General features: G+C 41.2%; 1 pseudogene; it reads left to right on the plus strand.

Annotated features, from left to right (window-relative positions):
* Positions 1-817: 817 nt before the first annotated feature.
* Positions 818-4,882, plus strand: LOC142432320 (eukaryotic translation initiation factor 3 subunit I-like; annotated as a pseudogene).
* Positions 4,883-21,886: the final 17,004 nt, after the last annotated feature.

The following is a 21,886-nucleotide window of genomic DNA, read 5'->3' on the forward strand; positions in this document are numbered from 1 at the left end:
CTCTGTCCTAAGGCCCTGGTCACTGAAAACTGTGGATTTCAGTTCTACCCGGAAACCCTAGGATTGCTGAGAGTCAGAATTGACTTGACAGCAGCAGGCTTAAACAGTGTCCTCGGGGACTCACATAAGGCAAGAATAATACATAAAACAACGCACGGTTCTCATAACATCAGCTCTAACTCACAGTGACCCTGCATGCTTCAGAGGGCTTATGTATGCTCCAGAGAGTTTTCTTCACTGGATTCGTGATGGAAGTGGATCACCAGGACGTTCTTCCACAGAGCCACGAGTGTGGTGTTCAAGCGAACAACCTATAGTCTAACTGTAAAGGTAAACTGTTTACTCCACCTTGGGACCCCTGTCTTTGGTGGATAGAGTTGATGGTTGCCAGCTCCTTAATGAAAGAGGGAAAGAAAAACCTTTATTGCACCGTCTAATTTTCTGAATTAGAGTGTAAGGTGGGTACAGAGCAGGAATCAGATTACTTGCTATTGTCATGTGCGGTGATATTAAAAACGACATGATAAAAAGTCAATCTCAACAGATGCTTAAACAGTGCGATACACACACGCTCACACATACATCAGCAGACTTTTAAAAGCTCCTAGAGAAATGGAATTAAAAGAAAATGCACACACATAGTCATTTCAGTGCTATTCCTAATAAACAGTTGGAAGCTACCTTATATCCATCAATGGAAGAGTGGATTAAGAAGAGACAAAGCCTGTGATACATGCACTCAGTGGGACACTATGCAATGTAAAGAACAATAGAGAACCTGGTCTTAATCCTCAGGCCTCCTCATGTCACCACAGGCATGAAGCCGAACCTGTTGCAGAGCCACAAGCAGTTCACTATGCAGATCACATACAACAACAAGGGAGACCTCCTCTCCATGGTGGCCAAGGACCCAATCGTCAATGTTTGGCACTGTCTGAATGACAAGAGGCTGGGCACCTATGTGGGTCACACTGGAGCTGTGTAGTGTGTGGATGCCCGCTGGGCCACCAAGCGTGTCCTCTCAGGCTCGGCTGACAATAGCTGTTGCCTCTGGGACTGTGAAACATGGAAGCAGCTGGCCCAACTGTGGAGAGTGGGGGTGGGGAGGGATGGGGGACATAAAATGCCCTCCAAATATAAAACCTAGGATAAAAGATAGACATGAGTTTTCCAAGGTCACTTAGTTATTTTTACCCCATATTTTCAATTTTCAACAGGGTTACTTGGGAGAGGAAGGGTTAAATCAGTGTGCCTAAAGTGGGGGATTCTTCCCCCTGTGGGGTGCTACAACTCTCCAAGGGGGCTGCCATTATTCTGGATTATGGGCTTTAATTTACAAGTGTTTAATCACAAGCGGGAACTGAGTATCTTTGCAAAACTTGTGACTTTGACTCTGGGGGCAACATCACCATGTTCTCTGAGGGCAAGCAGATGGGGGTTCCAGAGCTTTGTGAGCTTCTTCAACCTGAGGGACTCTATGAGGGACCAGCCTCCACAACTGAAAGAGTCCTAAGGGGCGATTGTGTAATTGAAGGGTAAATCAAGGAAACATCAGACAAGGCATGCAAAGGCTCACCTCTCCCTTCCATGTAGAGCAGAGCCAGAGAGTGTGGGTGAATATATTCTCTCACAGGCTTCTATAAACTTGGGGCATGCAAGCCATGTCATCCACATACATAACAGGAAGGGGATGTGCTAGGGACATATGCTTAATAGCAAGGTGAGGTACTAGAGGCATCTATGTGATAGGAAGGTACATACATACAAGATGTGCAGGTCCTAGAGTTAAGATGGCAGCTATACCTTGGCCGTCCCTCAGCTGGCTTGCCCTTAGGTGTCCCTGATCTCTTCTCTAGAAGAGCTGGGGTGGTCTGATTGTGTTGGATAGCAAACAACCTTCGAAAGATAACCTTCAAACATAAAGTAACAACCATGAGCTTGTAAGAAGCAGCTTAAAATTGGCATTATTATGGGGGACAGGGTGGGGGATAACTTGCAGTCAGGAGAATGACACTGGGATTCATGTCCAACTCAGGACCATTAATACCTTCCTCTACCAGAGTCTGCAGCCCAGACTCTTAATTTATGAGCGTAGAGAACTTGTCTGCATACACCCTCTTTCCACTTCTCAGTTTCCCACAGGATCCAAGCCAGATCGACAGCAATGAGTCTTACCTGCAGATCCCTTGCAGAGACTCCAAGAGCATGAGTTCAGTAAGGAGAGGTGCCCAGGGAGTGCCTCATCGCTGGCCAGGAGAGCTGAAAGTTCAACCAGTAGAGCTCCACGTCTGGAGAGGTGTTGCTGAATGTTAATGAGCACGCCCAGCAGAGCAGGGACATCCGCTATCCAGAGACTAGACCATGTCTGTCACTGCATCCAAAGACAATACATCCATGTTCTTTGACTCCACAATCCTTGGACACCTGAATACTTTCTGGACAAAAGTTCCCTCAATTTATCTGCCATTTCTCCCAACAAGGACCACAGAGTTCTTTAAAAAAAAAAAATCATTTTATTAGGGCCTCTTACAGCACTTATAATAATCCATGCATCAATTGTATCAAGCACATTTGTACATATGTTGCCATCATCATTTTCAAAACCTTTTCTTTCTACTTGAGCCCTTGGTATAAGCTCCTCTTTTTCCCCCTCTGCTCCTCCCACACTCATGGAACCCTGATAAATGGTAAATTATTATTTTCTTTAAACAATTATTTATTTAATATCATTTTATTAGGAGCTCATACAACCCTTATCACAATGCATAAATACATACATACATTGTGTCAAGCACATTTGTACATTCATTGCCCTCATCATTCTCAAAACATTTGCTCTCCACCTAGAGCCCTGGCATCAGCTCCTCATTTTATCCCCTCCCTCCCCTCATGAGCCCTTGATAATTTATAAATTATTATTTTGTCATATCTTGCTCTACCCGACATCTCCCTTCACCCACTTTTCTGTTGTCCATCCCCCAGGGAGGAGGTTATATGTAGATCCTTGTAATTGGTTGCCCCTTTCCAACCCACTCTCCCAGTATCATCACTCACACCACTGGTCCTGAAGGGATCACCCACCCTGGATTCCCTGTGTTTCCAGTTCCTATCTGTACCAGTGTACATCTTCTGGTCTAGCCATATTTGTAAGGTAGAATTGGGATCATGATAGTAGGGGGCGGGTGGTGGTGGTGGTGGAAACACTTAGGAACTCGAAGAAAGTTGTATTTTTCATCATTGCTACATCACACCCTGACTGGCTAGATAAATTATTATTTTCATAGCTTACACCATCCACTGTCTCCTTTCACCCACGATTCTGTTGTTCATCTCCCTCAAGGGTGGGGGGATGGTTTATATGTCTATCATTGTGATCAGTTCCCCCTTTCTGCCCTGTCACTATTCTCATTATTGTTCCTGTGGGGTTTATCTGTGTGTTGAGAGCTCTTATCTGTATCAGTGTACATGTTCTTGTCTAGCTATATTTGTAAGGTAGAAATGGGATCATGATAGTGAGGGGGAGCCATAAAAACTAGAGGAATTATGTGTGTTTTATAGATGCTATACTGCACCCTGGATGGCTCATCCCTTCTCTGTGACCCTTCTGTAAGGGGATGTCCAATTGTCTACAGATGGACATTTGGTCTCCACTTTGACACCCCTTGTTTAGATCTATGTGATTGCTTGTTTGGGGTCTTCTGATGCTAAATACCTGATCCCATCGACACCTCAGGCTGTCGTGCTTATTCTATGTGGGCTTTGTTGCTTTCCTGATAGGTTGTCACTTGTTTAACTTCAAGCCTTTAAGACCCCAGGCACTATACCTTCTAATAGCCAGGCACCATCAGCTTTCTTCACCACATTTGCTTGTGCACCCACTTTTATTTCAGTGATCCTTTTGGGAAGTTGAGCATCACAGAATACCAGGTTGTTAGAACAAAGTGTTCTTACATTGTGGGAGGACTTGAGTAGATGTCCAATATCCATCTGCTACCTTGATACTGTACATATAAATATGTATACATAGACCTATATCCATATTGTTATTTATTAATATATTTGCATATGTGCATGCCTATATTGTTACCTCTATAAATGTCTTTTGCCTCCTAGTTCTCTCTTTTATTTCTTTTTACTTTCCTCCTTTCCCACTACCATGGTTTACCTTCATTCGACTCTCAGTAATTCCTCTAACTACAATGCGCTTGATCAAGCCCCACCAGGCATTAAATACCCTCCTTGCCATCGATTTTAGATCTCTTGCTGTTCTCTTGTCCATGGGTTTGTTGTTCCTCCCTCCCTTTCCCCCTCCTGCACCCTCCCTCTGTCCCACCGAGATCTTCAGTCCCATTGTTTTCTCCAGGGATTGTTTATCTTCCCTATCTTATATAGATAGGCATAAAAATGGAAAGAAAGAAAAGGAAATAAAAGGTTACAGTCTGTCCACTGACTTTTATGTATGTTTTCTTATCAAGTCTGATGAGGGCCAAGCTCTGCCCTCCAAGTCTGAAATCTATTTTCAGTATTCCTCAGAGACTTTGTTGCTTTGCTCACTTTGTTGCTCTGTTGCACCATCTGCATGTTTTGTCCCCATATTGGGAAATCATATGACCACAATTCATGCTTGAGACCACAGGGATCTTGGTGGTGGTCAAGAAGCTAGGGATGTAACCACACCCTGCACCCAAATTGGCATGTTTGAAGCCAAGTTCTTCAGTTTGGATTTTGTAGAAGAGTCTGGAATAGTCAAGGGTCACTTTGGCCTTCTCAACAGCATTGCCTTCCACCCTGATGGCAGGAAGCATAGCAGTGGTGGCAAAGATGGTTACGTCCACACTCACTGCTTCACCCACAGTACTTGGAATTTGACTTTGAGGCTTAAGAACCTGGATCTTCATCTGGGCTGCTTACAGAAAGATTTGTACTCTGAGAAGTAAATTAGTTTGGATTTTAAAAAAAGCTAAAAAACAGCTAATTGCAAGGATGAACATGGAGGACCATATAATAAGTGAAATTGGTCAACAACCAAAAAAAAAAAAAGGACAAATATTGCATGCGATCATGATCAGAAAAATCACAAAATGTTTCCAATGAAAGAAACATCCCTTGATGGTTGCCAATGAGATGATTATAAATTATGAGCTATGGGTTTAAATTGGGAGCCAAACCTGAAATAATGATGATTCTATGAACAGATGCATGATAGACACATGGGCTGGGATAGAGTGTGGGAATATATCCATAAATATATGAGGGGTTGCCCCCCAAAAGCAGAATTGCACTGGGCAGAGCAGAACTTTCATAGTATACATTTTTCCTGTTAGGTGAGCATTGAACAACTCTCTCTGAGTTAGTGCACCCAGTGGCATTCCATGGGAAGGTTCTCTCTGGTCACAGGTTTTCATAAAAGCAGTTTTGCCTAACTTCTTTTTTGTGTGTGTGTGATGGCTAATGTAAGAGGATAGCGTGCAGCTTTGCAATTTTGTTTTCTGCTCTGGAATAATACCCCAGAAATGGTTGTGATGTTGAACACAGCTTACAAGGACAACCCTTTGGGAGAAACTCAGGGGTACACGTGGTTCTCTTGTTTCAAAAAAGGTGAAATGTTGATTGATGACAAACCTCATGGTGAACATCCATCAACTTCCCGAACAAATGGAAATGTCAACTTGTAGTGAGTTTTGATTTCATTCCAACAGGTCAGATTGTTTATCAAACTTTCTATATAGAGGTTCTAAAAACTTGGGTAACAGTGTGTGACCAAAAAAGGCCTGATTTGTGGCAGATGGGGGACTGTTTTTTCCACTATGCCAATGCACTTGCTTACACTAACCATCTGAGTGCCCCAGTTTTTGGCAAAAACCAGCATGCCTCTCTTGCCCACTACACCTGTGCGACTTCTTTCTGTTTACACAAATGCAGAGGGACATGAAAGGACAGTGATTTGATGATGTAGAAGAGGTGAAGAAAAACAATGAGGGAGGTGCTGTCAGCCACCCCAACAGATGAGTTTGAAAAATGTTTCCAAGACTGGAATCGCAGTATTGACAAATGTACTAAGTGTAATGGAGAGTACTTTGAAAGGGATAAGGTCGCTTTGTAAAAAAAAATTAAATACATAGCTATGAGGAAAAAGTCTAGGTTTTTTGGGGGGGTACCCCTTTGTATATGAGAGGGCTTTAAATTTATGGAAAATTTGAATGAAAAGGTAAGAGAGTATTTCCATAAAAATTTTGAAACAACCTCATATAAGTCGAACTGAGGATATTTGTATAGAAGAATTTATTTGGCTACAAATATATCCATGAATATGGTGGAGCATACAGTGAAATGATGTGAAAGCATCGTTGACCTAACCAAGCACCTTGAGGGAATGAGTCACCAGTCTCGGGGACTTAGGTAATTGCATAACCTTGAGAGACACCAAAGTCAATTGGCATGATGTAATCTTCAAGGCCAGTGCTCCACCACCTATTGTGGTGAGTAGTGACTGCTTGCATAAAAGCTGTGAGCAGTCATCTATTTCGCCGCCTTGTTTAGAGGAAAGGAGAGTGGTGGAAACAATCATTGATTAGGAAGCAATTACTCTGATGGTTTAATATGCTACGTGGACCCCAGTCTCCATGAAGGACTAGTTGGCTCTTGTGACCCACTACCATCTGATCTGAAGGAAATCATGCTAAAAGACCTGTGAAAGATTGGAGAAAAATGTGGAACAAAATTCAAAATCATAAAAAAGGTGAGGCTTCCTAGTTGGACTGAGTCGGTGGAACCTCTGTGAGTGCGCCTCCTTCAGGTCTGGAAACGAGTCCACCTCTGGCGATGGCTCCATTTTCAGCCAAATGGTTGGCGGGTCCATAAGAGGGATAAAAACAGTAGGGAGGTTTACACAACTTACACGCATCAATTGTTTGCTGCTAAGAAAGAGGCAGCATTTACCCCAAAACAAAAGTCCAGAGAGACTAAGGAAGGAAGAGTGGAAACAGGAAACAGGGAGGCTATGGGGTAATTGATGTTGCACCGTGAGGATTGTAATCCATGACCTGAAACAACATGGGTGTGAAATGTTGACTAAAAATTGGATTTACTCTATAGGCCCTTCACCCAATTCACAATAAAAAGTATTTTTTTTAAATGATCATGGAATTTCACCAAGAAGTTCTTTAAGTTCCCACATGTGTGTGTTTATGTGTATGTATAATATGTACATACACATATATGGCAACTTGTATTTAAATTGCTTATTCTCTCATTTGCTCATTATTTTATTGGTCTACTCATGGATAAATAGTAGAAATAGTGGTGGTAGGAAAAATAAGGGCTAAACAAGGTAAATACGGGCATTTTTCTTACAAACTTACTAAGACTCCCCACTATAAGCCTGCCTTCGCATACCTTCACGTGCCTCCTCAGCCTTCTGACCTGCACACCTTATATTGAGGAAGTTCATGACTTCTCGCAGGCACAGTCCCTGTAGAGAAAATCCACTCCCCAGCCATTCCTTTAAAGAGTTTAAAAGGAAACACTATCAGGTTTTATCAGGGGGAAAAAAAAAGATTTAGGAGATGACAAGAAATGAAAACCATAGATCTAGCGATGCAGTTGACAGGATTAGCCATGGCTCTTCTCATTCAGGGTGATGTTGAGAGACTGGAAATGCAGGAAGGACCTCTCACGATGCTGTTAGTTACTGCCTCATGTTAAGCATCCCAACCTCTACAAATACCACACTATTTTTTAATCATGATTTTTAGTAACATACCTCCAAAGGAAATAAACAAACTCATTGCTATCCAGTCAAAGCCAATTTTACCTATAAATTATTCTCTCTCATGCACATATAAGAAGAATTTTTTGCAATCCAAGCAGTTGGGCTAAAATCTCTTAATAGAGAGTTCTGAGATAGTTCAGAAAATGAAAATGATCCCTTCCACAACTGATTCAGCAAGACACACGTCACTGTTTTTGTCTAGCGAGTGATACCGTGTGCGTGAGGTTTCAGGCACTACATTGTGACTCTCTTCTTTACCAACAAACATTTCTCTGGAATGGTCTTAGGTTTGCTTTAATTCTTTCTCTAGTACACTATAAGAAAATTGGAATTTTTTCATTGAAATAAATGGCCACATTCCACAGTGCATTAGAAGCAGAGAGAAGGGATGTACTTTACAGCATGCTAGAATATAGCCATGAATACACTGAGCCTTACTTTTAAGGAAAAATGTAACATAACATGAGCAGAATAATCATAGCCACTCACAAGTGCCCTCCGTAGGGCTACCAGCTATACAATGAATGAATGAATGAATGCACTGTTGATTTGAATTTCAGAGAAATTATGCAATAATTTAAATTTAAGTCAATTCTTTAAAAAATTATTTTATTGGGGCTTGTACAACTCTAATCATGTGTTATCATAATACATATATCTATCCATTGTGTCAAGCACATTTGTACATTTGTTGCCATTATCATTCTCAAAACATTTTCTTTCTACTTGAGTCCTTGGTATCAACTCCCTGTTTTTCCCCTCCCTCCCTCCCGAACCCTTGATAATTTATAAATTATTATTTTTTCATGTCTTACCCATGTGATGTTTCCCTTCACCCAGTTTCTGTTGCGCATCCCCCAGGGAAGAGGCTATATGTAGATCATTGTGATTGGTTCATCCTTCCCCTCCACCTTATCTTACCCTCCTGGTATCACTACTCTCACTATTGGTCTTGAGGTAAAGTTTATCTATCCTGGATTTCCTGTGTTTCCAGTTCTTATCTGTACCAGTGTACATCCTCTTGTCTAGCCAGATTTGTAAGGTAGAATTGGGATCGTGATAGTGGGGTAGGGGGCAGGGAGAACATTAAAGAACTAGCGGAATGTTGTATGTTTCCATCAGTGCTATACTGTATCTTAACTGGCTCGCCACCTCCCCACAACCCTTCTGTAAGGGGATCTCCAGTGGCCTACCGATGGGTTTTGGGTCTCCACTCTGTACTCCCCCTCATTCACAATGATATAATTTTTTGTTCGTTGGTGCCTGATACCTGATCTTATTCACACCTCATGATCACATTGACTGGTGTGTTTCTTCCATGTGGGCTTTGTTGCTTCTCAGCTAGATGGTTCCCTGTTTATCTTCAAGCCTCTAAGATGCCAGATGCTAGATCTTTTGATAGCCAGACATCAGTAACTTTCTTCACAACAATATAAATCAATTCTGGGCTAGATTTGGGACATACTTTATAAAGGTACTGGTAATCTGATTTCATATTTAACCCATGTAGTCAGGAAAGTGATTTGAAGGAACCCACATCAAACACCTTGCGCTCTTTTTTTCTTCCTCTTTCTTTGGATATTAATATTGTTGGCAAGTTGCAGAAGTGGTTATGGAAACAGTCTAGAGGGCCAAAGGGTCTTGGTTCAAATTTTCACTCTGTTCTCTTTCTCGTCTGCTCTTTTATCATTTATCTGTGTGAATTTAGAAAATGGATTAGACAGCATGCTCTTTCAATTGCCTTATGTCTGGAATGAACATTGTAAGAGTACCTGTTTCATAACGTACATGTCATGAGGCGAGTGCAGTCCCTGGAGACGGGCAATGCAAAAGAGGAAGGCTCTCCGCAAGCTGACCCAGCGGCTGCAGTCATCGATGCAAGCGTACGGACACTTTAGAGATTGGCGCAGGAAGGCGCAGCGTTGCTCTCTGCTGTACACCGAGTCCCTGTGAGTTGGAAGCAGCTCGATGGCACCTAGCAGCAGCAAATTCATGAAGAATGAAAGAAGACAGAAGGAGGGAGACAATACGGATAGTGGGAGGAGAAGCAGAAAAAGTTCAGAGGAAGAAAAGAAGCGAGGAGGGAAAGCAGGAAGGACAGAGGGAAGGAGGGAGGGAGATAGGGCAAAATGGAGGGAGAGAGACAGGGAGGAAGGGAGGAAGAATGAGTGTGTAAGGCCTGGGAAGGGAGAAAAAGAAGAGGAAAACTTCACCGAGACCCAGGGAGGCAGTAGAAGGAAGCAGAAGCTCACTCACCGAAGAAGAGGAAACCACTCCTGAGAAATCAAGTTTAGTCCTAAAAATGCTTGGCTACACTTTATTTTTTAAAAGAGCATTCGCATCAAGGTTTATAAAAAAATGAAAAGAAAGAAAGAGCATGAAATAGTGGGTGGGGGGGGTGCTGCCAGATCTTTCCCAAATAAATACATTTGGAAAAGAATCTATCTCTTCACTTAGGTGAAACTAATGAAAAGATGTGCAATGATGACATGTCTCAGAAACAAATTTGAAGAGAATTGTTTCGTACAGTTTCACAAAGGGACCTCGGGGAAGGAGAGCCTATTCAGTAATTAAATCCCTTGTCGCCCTCGCACTCCGGCAGATCTATGGAGATGTCACTTGAGGGAGTTTGATGGCAGCTCTCCCATGGGAGTGCTTTGCTTTGGGGAATCTGAAGCTTTACTTAAAGAGGTCATTTGCTCCATAGATTCGAAGAGCGATTATAACAGTGACAGGTTTTCTTGTTATTGTAAGACAGGTGGCACACCTTTCATTTATTCACATATCAAGCCAACTTGGATTTGTTCTGTGCATGTAGGTAGATTTTAAATGCTTCAGAATAAGGATTTCAGATTTTTGATATAAAAAGAATGGGATGGAGACAAGTGCTATTTTTATATTCTTCGAATAGAGCCATCGTCCTGAGTTTTATTGACATTGTCTTAGAGGACAAATGGAGGGTGCTAACTGGACAGTGGCACCCAGTTGCGGAGTGGCACTCGGGTCTGTCATCCTCCAGGGTGAAGAGAGGGATTCATGTCAAAATTACCCAGTGTCTCATCGGACGTCCGGTAGGGTGTAGGTGTGAATAGCAAGAAGAGAGTGGCAGTGCGGCGAACTCTGAAATATGGTTCTTCTGATCAGAGTCTTTGTTAACTCCCACCAAATGACTGTTTCTTGATGGGCCTGCGTGAGAGGAGGTTAGGGACAGGATTGTACGGTTGATTCAGTTGTGTTGTTTGTTAACCAGGTGAATTGTGATCGTAAAGGCATGGAAATCAAACACAGATGGGGGTGAGGTTTTCCATCCTGCTGCGCATAAAATACCATGTCAAAGCCAAAAGGAAGGCCCTTACTCCTACCACGAGAGAAGAGCCAGGAGTGGAGGGCATCCAGCCTTTGGATCTTCAGATTCTTGCACGTTGAACCTCTTTGAGCCAGAGTTAGATCACTGTTGACCTCAAAGAAGTGGCAGAGAGCAACAGCACCAGAACTAAGAGCTAGAAGCCCAGGATAGTGTGGCGGACCTCCCAGCTCACAGAATCAGTAAATCTCAGAGCCTTACATGTGGAATGGGGTGCTTAATTAGGGCCATTGTTTGCTGACCCACAGGACTGAAAGATTTTGAGCTGGGTGGAGCGATTTCGGCCATAGAGCAGCATTAGCAGAGCTTTGAAGCAGTGCCTGAGTTTGGGAGAGGCCAGTGGGCCATGTGCCTGAGAGGCCAAAGAACCCAGAGAAGCCTGCCTGCATGGCTGACCAAAACCTGTCCTGTCCAAATAATTGTATCCTATGTGTTTATAACCTCAAAATTTCCTTAATAAACCCCACAATCTTGAATATCATCTATGAGTTATGTGTAGCCATGTCAATGATTTATCACACCCAACTACCTAGTAAGCATACTGTGGGAAGAATGGTTAGTGTCAGATTTGGTAAGAAGATTGGAAGATGGAGACTGTTTTGACCTCGAACTCATAGAAATTGACCTTGAGATTTGATTCTTCTTCCCCTTTCTGAACTTAGAGGTCAGATGCCAACGCTGTCCATCATTCTATTTTTTCCCAATAGGGATTAATGAACTGGTAAAGGAAAGGGGGATGGAAAGGGAAGCAGTAGCCAGAATGGATGACTGGGAAAATGTCACATTTCCTTCCTGAGCTTGAAAGAGTGGTAGGAAGCCCTTCTGATTTGTCATTTCCAGGTAGTTAACTTCAGTGCATCGGGGCGGAGATTCTGCTTGCACTTCTTGTGTTCTAGTTAAACATCTGTCTCTTGAGCTTTATAGAAGTTCTCCATGAATGTAATTAAGAACTCTTGAATTTTCATTCTTCACCATGTTATTCACCATTGTTATGATCTACCCAGTCCAGTGCTTTTGCATGGTCAATAAAAAATGGATAAATGTCATTTAGGTATTGTCTGCATTCGACCAGGATATCAGATTCTTCTGTGTGAGCAGGGAGGCTCTTCCTTTCATGCCCTCTTCAGGGTCTGGAAAGAATCTCTGACAGTTCTGTGCGGATGTGCTATTGCAACTATTTTAAAGGTGTCTTCAGTAAGATTTTACTTGTGTGTTGTATTGACCATCTATCTGGCTCAATAATTTCCAGAAATACAATCAATTGCCAGTTGGCACCTAATTTTTGATAAATAACTAAAACATTAAATGTCCAAGAGATGGCCTTTTCAACAAATGGTGCTGGAAAATCTGTATCCTCACCTGCAAAAAATCATGAAAAAACACCCATACTTCACACCATGTACAGAAATAAACTCAAGGTGGACCAAAAAGCACCTAAGTATAAATAAAATAATCATTAAGACCATCAATGAAAAAAATAGGAACACATTAAGGACCCTCATACAAGCCATAAACGCACTACCGAATCTAATGCAAAATAGTCACACTATAGAAGAAAAAGTAAAGTACCAAAACCTACTAAAATATGACATTTATGCACAACAAAATATTTCATCAAAAGAATCAACAGAAAACCCACAAACTGGGGAAAATTTATTTAGTAATTATAGATCAGCTAAGGAACTAATCAAAATCTATAGAAAGTTGCAATATTTTAACAAGAAAAGTACAAATAATCTAATAAAAAACTGGCACAAGACATGAATAGACAATTTACCAATGACAACATATAGGCTGCCAACAACCATATTAAGAAAATTTTGTGATCATTAACAATAAGAGAAATACAAATTAAAGCAATAATGAGTTATCATCTCACACCAACACTATTGACAAAATTCAATGAAACAGAAATTACCATATACTGGAGAGGATGTGGAAAGACAGCAATGCTTTTACATTGCTGATGGAACTATAGAATTGTACAATTATTGAGATAGTTAAAGTTTATTGTGTGAACCTGGTCGATAAACACATGTGGGGTTAATGGAAGGGTGGAGAGTTAAATGGCTCAGTGAGCCTTGTCTTTCTAGTTCTCGGGGCTCTTGCTTTCTGATGGTTACACCAGGGTGCAGCTGCCTTAGCCAGTTTCCTGCTTCAGCTGGCAAGGCTCACTTCCTGCAAGACATCCCCAAGGAGAAATCACATGGACCTATCCTGATGCTGCTCTGGGTGCTGGAGCAACCCTGTGGAGACCCCTGTCAGTGCTGAGATGCTTACATGTTCACTGATACAGCTTTCCTCCTGCAGTCAGCATCATTGCGTGTGTTCTGTGAGATGGAGGAGGACTTTGGGGATTGGTGTCAGACATATGGGCTAATGTTGGACTTGTGGGTTTGGGCAGCACTGGGTTGGGATGTTTTCTTGACGTGCACTTACCCTTTATATACAGCGCTTATGCATATAAGTTTCTGTGGATTTGCTTCTCTAATGTACCCAGATTAACAACTCTTATGAAAATCAGTATGGCATTTTTTTAAACAAATGCAAATATAAGTACCAGATGATCCAGGCATCTCTTTACTGGGTATCTGGATATGTCTCCTTAAAAAATTAAGTTTCAATGGCTCCTACATTTTGTTTATGGTACTTGCCCCTCAGTGTCAAGTCTGGCTTTCTTGAGTCCATCAGCTTTGTTTCTAAAATAGTTGGTATGTTGCCAGCAAAGCTTGGATGCTTGCTATCAAAATGGTGTTTTTGTTTGTTTGTCTTCATAGATTAGGCTGATAGGACTTCACAACAAATAACACATGGAGGTCTCTCAATTCCCACTGCAATTCTTGAGGTGAAACCATACTGTAAAAACCCTCACTATGTTTTCTTTTTTCATGATCCATTGTCAGGGGATGGTTTGCTAGTGAAAATAATATATAACAATAGCTTTAATAATACAAAAGGTGATGCATGGCATTGTTCAGTCAATGCAGTTCATTAAAAATTCCTACGATTTTAAAACAAAGCAACTAAGACTATAGCACTAACAGACATATGTATGCCCTTGTTATTGAAGCAATTTCCAAAATAGCAAAAACGCAACAACCCAAAACTCCAACTGTAGAGGAATAAATAAATAAGCTCTGGTACATTCCTACTGTAGAATTTTATGGATCAATAAAAAACAATGATAACTCTCTTCAACACAGCAAGACAGGGACAAAACTAGACAACATTATGTTTAGCAAACTGTCAATCTTACAAAGGTAAATATTTAATATCACCATTTTTATAAGGAAAAACAAAAAGTAAGAAACATGGTTTATACACCCATAAATAAGGTGACGGCTATGAGAAGACCAGAGACAGGGGTGGGAACAGGGAAAGGGAAGGGGTGGGGGGTGGGGGTGTTAGGGGACACAACAAATGGAAACTTTCACAGGACGCTATTGTTGATTTTATTTCTTGGACTGGGTGCTGTCGAGAGAGTAGGTTGCTTTAAAAAAAAATCACTCCAGATTCCTATCGCTCAAATCTAAATAGTGGCTTGGGTGGCTTAAAGAACAAAAAAGGAAAAAAAGAGGAGGGGAAAAAGAATTCCTACTTTCTGTTGATTTCTCTTTCATTGGAAGTGGCCCAAGTATGGATCTGCTCTAGTCCGTGAATCAGGTGGGTGCCTCCAAATCGCTTGACATAGATCAGAGAACCCCTAGTGCGCCGTGTGTTTGTTGAAACTTCGCAGTTGGTATTCTGTCGACCGCTGGAGGGTTCTTTCTCACCAGTACTGTCAGCGCAGGTTGGACTTCATCCGTTAAGGCCATCCCTCCTGACGATATGTCACTTCCTGAAGCGGTTGAATGGTGTCAATCACTTTTGGTGCGGTAGATCTTTGTATTCCATCTTGCTTCGACACATTCTGTGTTGTTCAATATTTTGCCAATAGAAATCATCAATATTTCGACTTGTGGGTCATCTAAAATAATGAAAGACCCAATCCCATCGCCTTTAGTTGATGCGAACTCATAGCAAGTGCACAGTTACAAGGAGAACTGCTCCACGGGGTTTCTGGCCTGGACGTTTTCAGGGAAGCGGAGTGCAAAATCGTTCTCCTTTGGACTGGCTTTGGGTGCGAACCAGGGACCCTTCATTTAGAAGCTAAGAGCGTAACCACTGTAGCACAGGGCTTCCTGTAAGATCAGTCACAATTCAGCTCGCTGGTTTTCAAAATTAATATTTGATTATACATTTGGACCCCCCATGTAAACTTAATAAAGTCACTACAACTTTATTTTAACAAAGCAGACTTTGAGATCAGAAAAGTGTTTAGATGCAACTTCAATTAAGCACACCTTCAGTGTGTTGCCGAACTTTTGCCAATCATTTTTACTTGAATCGTGTTGACAAACCTTGCTATCTCATGGGGTTATTGAAAGAATAAAATGGCACAATACTTGTTAATTACTTAATACCTAAGGTGGCATTCACTGAATAACAATTATTATTATTGCAAAACCCATTATTATAACTAACATTTAATTTTTCTTCTACCTACTCTTGACAATTTCATTTTTAAAATTTTAAATATAATTATGGCTTTTAAATCAAGTTCATTCAAATTGCTTTATGTATAGCCTTGAAAACCTGTTTCAATAGTTCCTTTCTTCCACATTCTTAAAGAACCTCCTAATCCCCTAGATTCACAAATCAAAATTGTGTCGTGTTCCTTTTTTGAGTTCAGGAATACAATTACAATATCCCTTAAATCAAGCTTATTTTATTTCTGTTCTCAAATAGGAGGTATTTATCATAACCTTATACTATTATGTGCTGCCTGTTGTCAAATATTCAAAACTTTCCAATGATTTTTATAATTATTTAAAAAATCTATTCATCTTTCTTATTAATGTGATCATTGTAAGCAAGTACATAATCCTTTGGCATTGTCTTCTCATAATTTATTAAAAGAAAATTGATCCCTTAAAGCAAAAGGCATAATAATCTATGCTAAGGTTGGGGTTGAGCTCAACAGTGAAAGGTCTGAGATGATGGTACAGAGGAGAGAGGAATGCACAGGTAAATCAGTGAAACAGAATTATACTATTTTACACTTGTAAAGTGCACAGCACCCTGTAGGAAGGTTCAAGGTGAAATGTAAACCATGAAGATGTGCAATAGTCTCTGATGAGATAAAGAGGCTTTATTGTTGGTCCACAGAAAGGAGACAATAAGGAACTAAAATGATGCATGCATTTTCAATCCAATAAATCAAAGTCATTTATTAAAGCAGTCACAGTGAAATAGAATCAAATGAAGAACATTTGGTCAGCTGATCCCCAGACATATCAAATGGGAAATGGACTAAGTGCCCTAACTAAAAAGAAGAGATTGTCAAACTGGGGGAGAGTGGGGGGAGCATGATCCAATCGTTTGCTGTCTCTTATTGATTCATTCTATATTTAAAGAGCTTTAAGCTTAAAGTAAAAGTATGGGGGGAAATATCATGTAAATATACCAACAAACAGTAAGCTTAACTAACAACAAAACAAAAATTGACAGAACTATATTCCTATCAAAGTTCGTTTAATACAATTATTTAAAATCACTATCGATCACTAATGCTAGTGATGAGGGAATATAATTCCACTAATTTCATCGGTGTGAAATTGATCAAATATGCAGTTGTCAATTTCAGTAGGAAAGTTGGAAACCAAAAGGACAGGACAGTAGTAAGAAAATATGGCCTTGGTGACAGAAATGAAGCTAAAGATCACCTGATATAATTTTTGCAGATAAGTTTTTAACAATATAAAAGGCATGCACACATGTGGACTTCCAAGATGGAATATACAGGAATCAAATGCACTATATCTGTGGGAAAAGATGATGATCATCAACCAGAACAAGACCAGGACTGACTGTGGAACAGACTATCAATGGAGTATATACAAGTTCAAGTTGAAATTCAGGAAAGTCTTCCATGACAAAAGCTTCTTCCCTGGCTTTTTAAAGACTGATGATGGTCCTTTTGTCTTACTCACTGTTTGTATTTTTATATTACCACTGTTTTGGTAATATAACTTCATTTCTACCTACTACTTCATTCATTTTTGCTCTTGATTGTTTTTGTTGGGTTTACTGGCTTGTGAAGCACAAAAGCAGAAGATCCATAGAGATAATAACCGATTCATGAGTTGGTGGGGGGAGTAGTGGAAGGGGAGAGGGGAGGAGGAGGGGATTTCAGGAGTAAACAATGAAGGTGGGAGGGTGAGTGTGAACTAGAACCCAAGGTGATTATACAACTCATCTTAACGACGATTTAATCAGGGGGCGGGGGGGAAGAGAAAATTTTCTCAAATCATGTGGTCATGATTGTACAATTCTTAATATGATCAAACCATTGAACTGTGTGATATGTCAATAAGTTCTAATAGAACAGTTAAAAACAAACAAACAGAATACAAGAAAAAAGGTGGTAAAACAAGTCCACACGGCTCTTGTTTTGTTTCTCTAGACAACTGAGTCTAACGCAGTTTGGTCCTGTGGGAGGTGAATTCCAGAGGGAGAAAGCATGAAGATGGAGAGGGTAGGCTTGTCTGACCTCTACCGCATGGCAATTGAGTGGAGGTGGATTTTCCAAAGATATTTGCCTTTGAGTCATCACAAACTATGGATACCATTGGAAATCGTGGGAATTCCAGAACTCTTCCTGGTATCCATGCAGAACCTATATTTAGACAAAGAGGCAGTCATTCTCACAGAACACAAGAATGCTTGCTTTAAAACCACACAAAAATCACATGTCAGCGTGGTGTCCTTCCACAACACTTTTCACTCTGTATCTGCTGAGCAAATCATCTGAGAAACTGCGCTCTGTAAAGAATGCCGCATTGGGATCGGAGGAAAGCTCATCCAACATCTATGATGTGTAGACAATACGGCCTTATTTGTTGAAAGCAAGTGTGCTTCAAGAGCTTGCTCATGAAGATCAAGGCCTACGGTGCTCAATATGGATTAAAATTCAATATAAAGAAAACAGAACTCCTCATTATTGGACCAGCAGACACCAGCATGGCGAAGGAAGGAAAGGTTGGAGTTGTTAAGAATTTCATTTACCTCTGTCCACAATCAATGCTCATCAAAGCAGCAGCCAGGGAATCAAAAGATGTAGTGGGCAAATCGACTGCACCAGAATGCTTTAAGGGTTGAAGAACAGAGACGTGATGTTAAGGCGTGAGAAACATCTGACCCAAGCCATGGTCTATAGAATTACCGTATATGGATGTGGATGTTAGACAACGCAAAAAGGGAACCTTGAGAAGAACTGACGTATTTGGATTCTCATTTGGGGGAAGAATATTGAACGACGCATGAAGTGCCAGAAAAGCAAACGGATCTTCAACTAAGTACAGCCAGCTTGCTCCCTCCAATTGAGGATGGTGAAACGTTGGATTCGCTATCGCGAGACCAGTCCGTGGAAAAGGACATCGTGGTTGGTAAAGTGGCGCTTTAATGAAAATGAGGAAGCCCGTCAATGAGACGAATCCTTTCAGAGGCTGCAACCATGAGCTGCAACGTAGGGAAGCAAAGGGGCAATTGTTTTGCTTTGCCAGCCTAGCTGCTACGGACTATTCCGTTGTGGTTTGTTCAAGAGCAAATGGTTGGTCCTTCTGGCTCTCCATGGCACTTTCAGTACTTGTCACCATCACCGTAATCCAAGTGCATCACTTCTTCCGCAGTCTTTTCAGGCGTTGTCCAGTTTGTCTGTGTGTATGCAGGGAACTTCGCAACCAAAGCTATGCACTATGTGTTCCTTATAGGAGCCCATTTAATAATGCTCAAAATAGAGCACTTCCTCGGCCATAGAGTAACTCTCCATACATTTAAATGTCTACAATTATATATAGAAGATGCTTCCTGAAGATGTAAATGCAAAATGAATACTGGTTATAAATCTATCAAACACACAGCTATTTTCAAATCAATTAAAAACTCCAAATGACCAATGAAGGAGAGGAAATGCCGATAAAAATGAGAAAACATTTTTCCCTGAATGAAGAGATAAGCGTGTCCAGGTTGGAGAAGTACAGCTCCAGCAGTGCTTAGGAAGAACTACATCGCTTTAAGTAGCTGTGTTACAAAAAGAGAGACACTTTTTCAAAAGTCTTCTTTGCTGTCCCCTTCAGAAGTTAGACTAGCAGAATGGAAGCAGTAACAAAGAGGGGGAATGAAATAGGAAAAACAAAAAAGTAAAACATCAAGGTCAAAAATTGACTTTTAGGGAATATCAAAAATATAATCAACACCAAACAAGAAAAGGAGAGAGAAGAACTTCTCAGTATCAGGAATGAATAGGGTGATACCAGCACTTCTCCTGTGGATATTAAAGGATCATAGGTACATGAGGTGGTAGTAATTGTATTCGTTTATTTTGAATTCCACTTGTTTTTCTGGGCATCTAATCTATAACAGGAAGAAATCTTTCTAGGCGAAATGTGACTTATAGCCCCTGAGCACATTCCATTTTCCTACTGGAGACAGTGTTCCTGGAATGTGCAGATGGCTTGCACTCAACTGCTCAACAAGTGTTTGGAAGTTTGTACTCACCCCGTGGCACTGCAGTAGAAAGATTTGCTAGACTGTTTCCATAACAAGCACACCCAGCAAACCCTCTAAGGCTTAGCTCTATGCTATAGCATCAGGGTCCCTGGGAATTGAAATTCACTCCATAGCAATAGGGCAGGATAATTCAATCCCCGTCTCTCTTGTCCTGAGATGGAGCACTTTATCCGGCTGAGTGTTTTCTAAACAGAAGGCATGTAGCAAAGATTGCATCTCCAGCCAACGTAACCAAGCTTCTTCCTTGTCTTCTTTGTTTGGTGCCTCAAATGTGCGACTGCTCATTCCAAGAGACAAAGGTGTGTCACCAGCCTTTCCTACTCAGTAATTGGTTCTTTTCTTGGGTTCACTTTCTCTGCCTTGATTTCCAAAGAGGGAGTTTACTTGTTAGAAGGGACAGATGTGGTTTCCCAATTCTCCAAAGCAGAGAGCATTCTATGAGGTGGCTTCCAAAAGCTCATTCAAACAATGTCATTACCTTTCATTTCATTTTCCCACAAACTATTTGCAGCTCTCTCATATTTAAAGATGGCTTTTCAGGACTTTTCTGGTCTGTTTCACATCAAGACTGGAAATGGGAACATGCTTACACTTTAAAAAAAATTGTATTGTGGCAAAATATATGTAACAAAATGCTTCCATTGGAACTACTTTTAGGGCTACAAGGTAGTGGTGTTCAGCACAATGCACTTGCCTGTTACTCAGGAGTGTGAGGGGCTGCATGCCTTTATGGGCTACGCACTGACAGTTAGGAGGGTTGAGTCCTCAGAGGTGCCTTGGAAGAAAGGCGTGGCAGTCTTCTCAGAAATCAGCCATGAACCCCATGGACTGTTGTGCTCTGCCACTTAGACACCCATGGAGTCACTGCGAGCTGGAACGGAGTCCACTGCCACCGCTTTTTGTTGTGGCTGCTTAGCAGGAGAAGAGGGACTCTAAATGTGACTCCCTTTCCTCTCTCCATCTTTGTGAGTTCATATTTTATTCGACGTAATGTATCCTGAAGGTTATGAACTATAAGAACCCTGGTGGTATGGGGATGAGGAGTGGGGCTGCTCGAAGGCCTGGTGGCAGAGTGATGATGAGCTGGCCTGCTGACTGCAAGGTCAGTCGTTCAAAACCACTAACCGCTCCTTAGGAAGAAGATATGGTTTTCTGCTTCTGTAAGGAGTGGGGCTGCTAACTGCAAGGTCAGCTGTAGACAACCACCAGCTGCTCCCATGGAGTCATAGTCTTGGAAACCCACGGAGTTTCTCCAGCTTGCCCCAGAGCAACACTAGGAGTCGGAATGACCTTGATGGCAGTGAACTCATTCTGTTTGGTTTGGTTTGGTTATGAATTGTGAAAGATTATTGAAAATCTAAGTTCTTTCCAGCTTGCTGAGCAATGGATCACAAGAAGATATTTCATTCAAATCTTCCCTTCTTTCTCACTCCCTCCAGGGTGATTCAGATCAGACTCACTCCACTCTCCACTGGGGATAAACATTAGCCTATGTCTACATGATACATGAAAGTGTGTTGGTCTCACAGCCAGTTGATACCTAACAGTTCCTACTCATGTGGATTCCTAGAGGAGTAGAACACTTGTTTTCACTGGGGTGGAAAGACCCTGACAGGGTAAAACATTGGTATATATTTCCAGAGATATGTCAAAAATAATTTTTAAATGCTAGGTTGTAGAATAGTCAGTAGGACCTACCTCATTCTTCCATGCTAATTGGGAAGCCCTTGTAAGTTTTTATTCCCACAAGACTACCTAGCATCCTAGGGAGGATGACATCCAGATAATTGTTATAATCTGAATAACCCATCGGGGACTCCAATTTAGCCAAGTATATGTTTTGAGATAGAGTATATTATATATTCATTATGGTTATTCAGAACAAGTGTCGAGGGTGATTACTGGTTCTGAAGGTATCTTTGAATAGAGTGCATGTCGGTCTTGAGAGCATTTCAGTGTGGTTTCTTTCAACTAGGAGTGTATTATCGATAACGAAACCCTTAGCACCCTGGATTTACGGTGTGCAGTTAGTTTATCTATATTACTTCCTATAAATCTATATTATTTCCTACAAATCATGTACTTTTCCCTTCATCTTTTCTTCCTCTCAATGAACTTCTACAGTGCTGCAGAAAATGGGT

This window comes from Tenrec ecaudatus, chromosome 18 (genome assembly GCF_050624435.1).
Source record: "Tenrec ecaudatus isolate mTenEca1 chromosome 18, mTenEca1.hap1, whole genome shotgun sequence".
In the NCBI taxonomy this organism is placed as follows: Eukaryota; Metazoa; Chordata; class Mammalia; order Afrosoricida; family Tenrecidae; genus Tenrec; species Tenrec ecaudatus.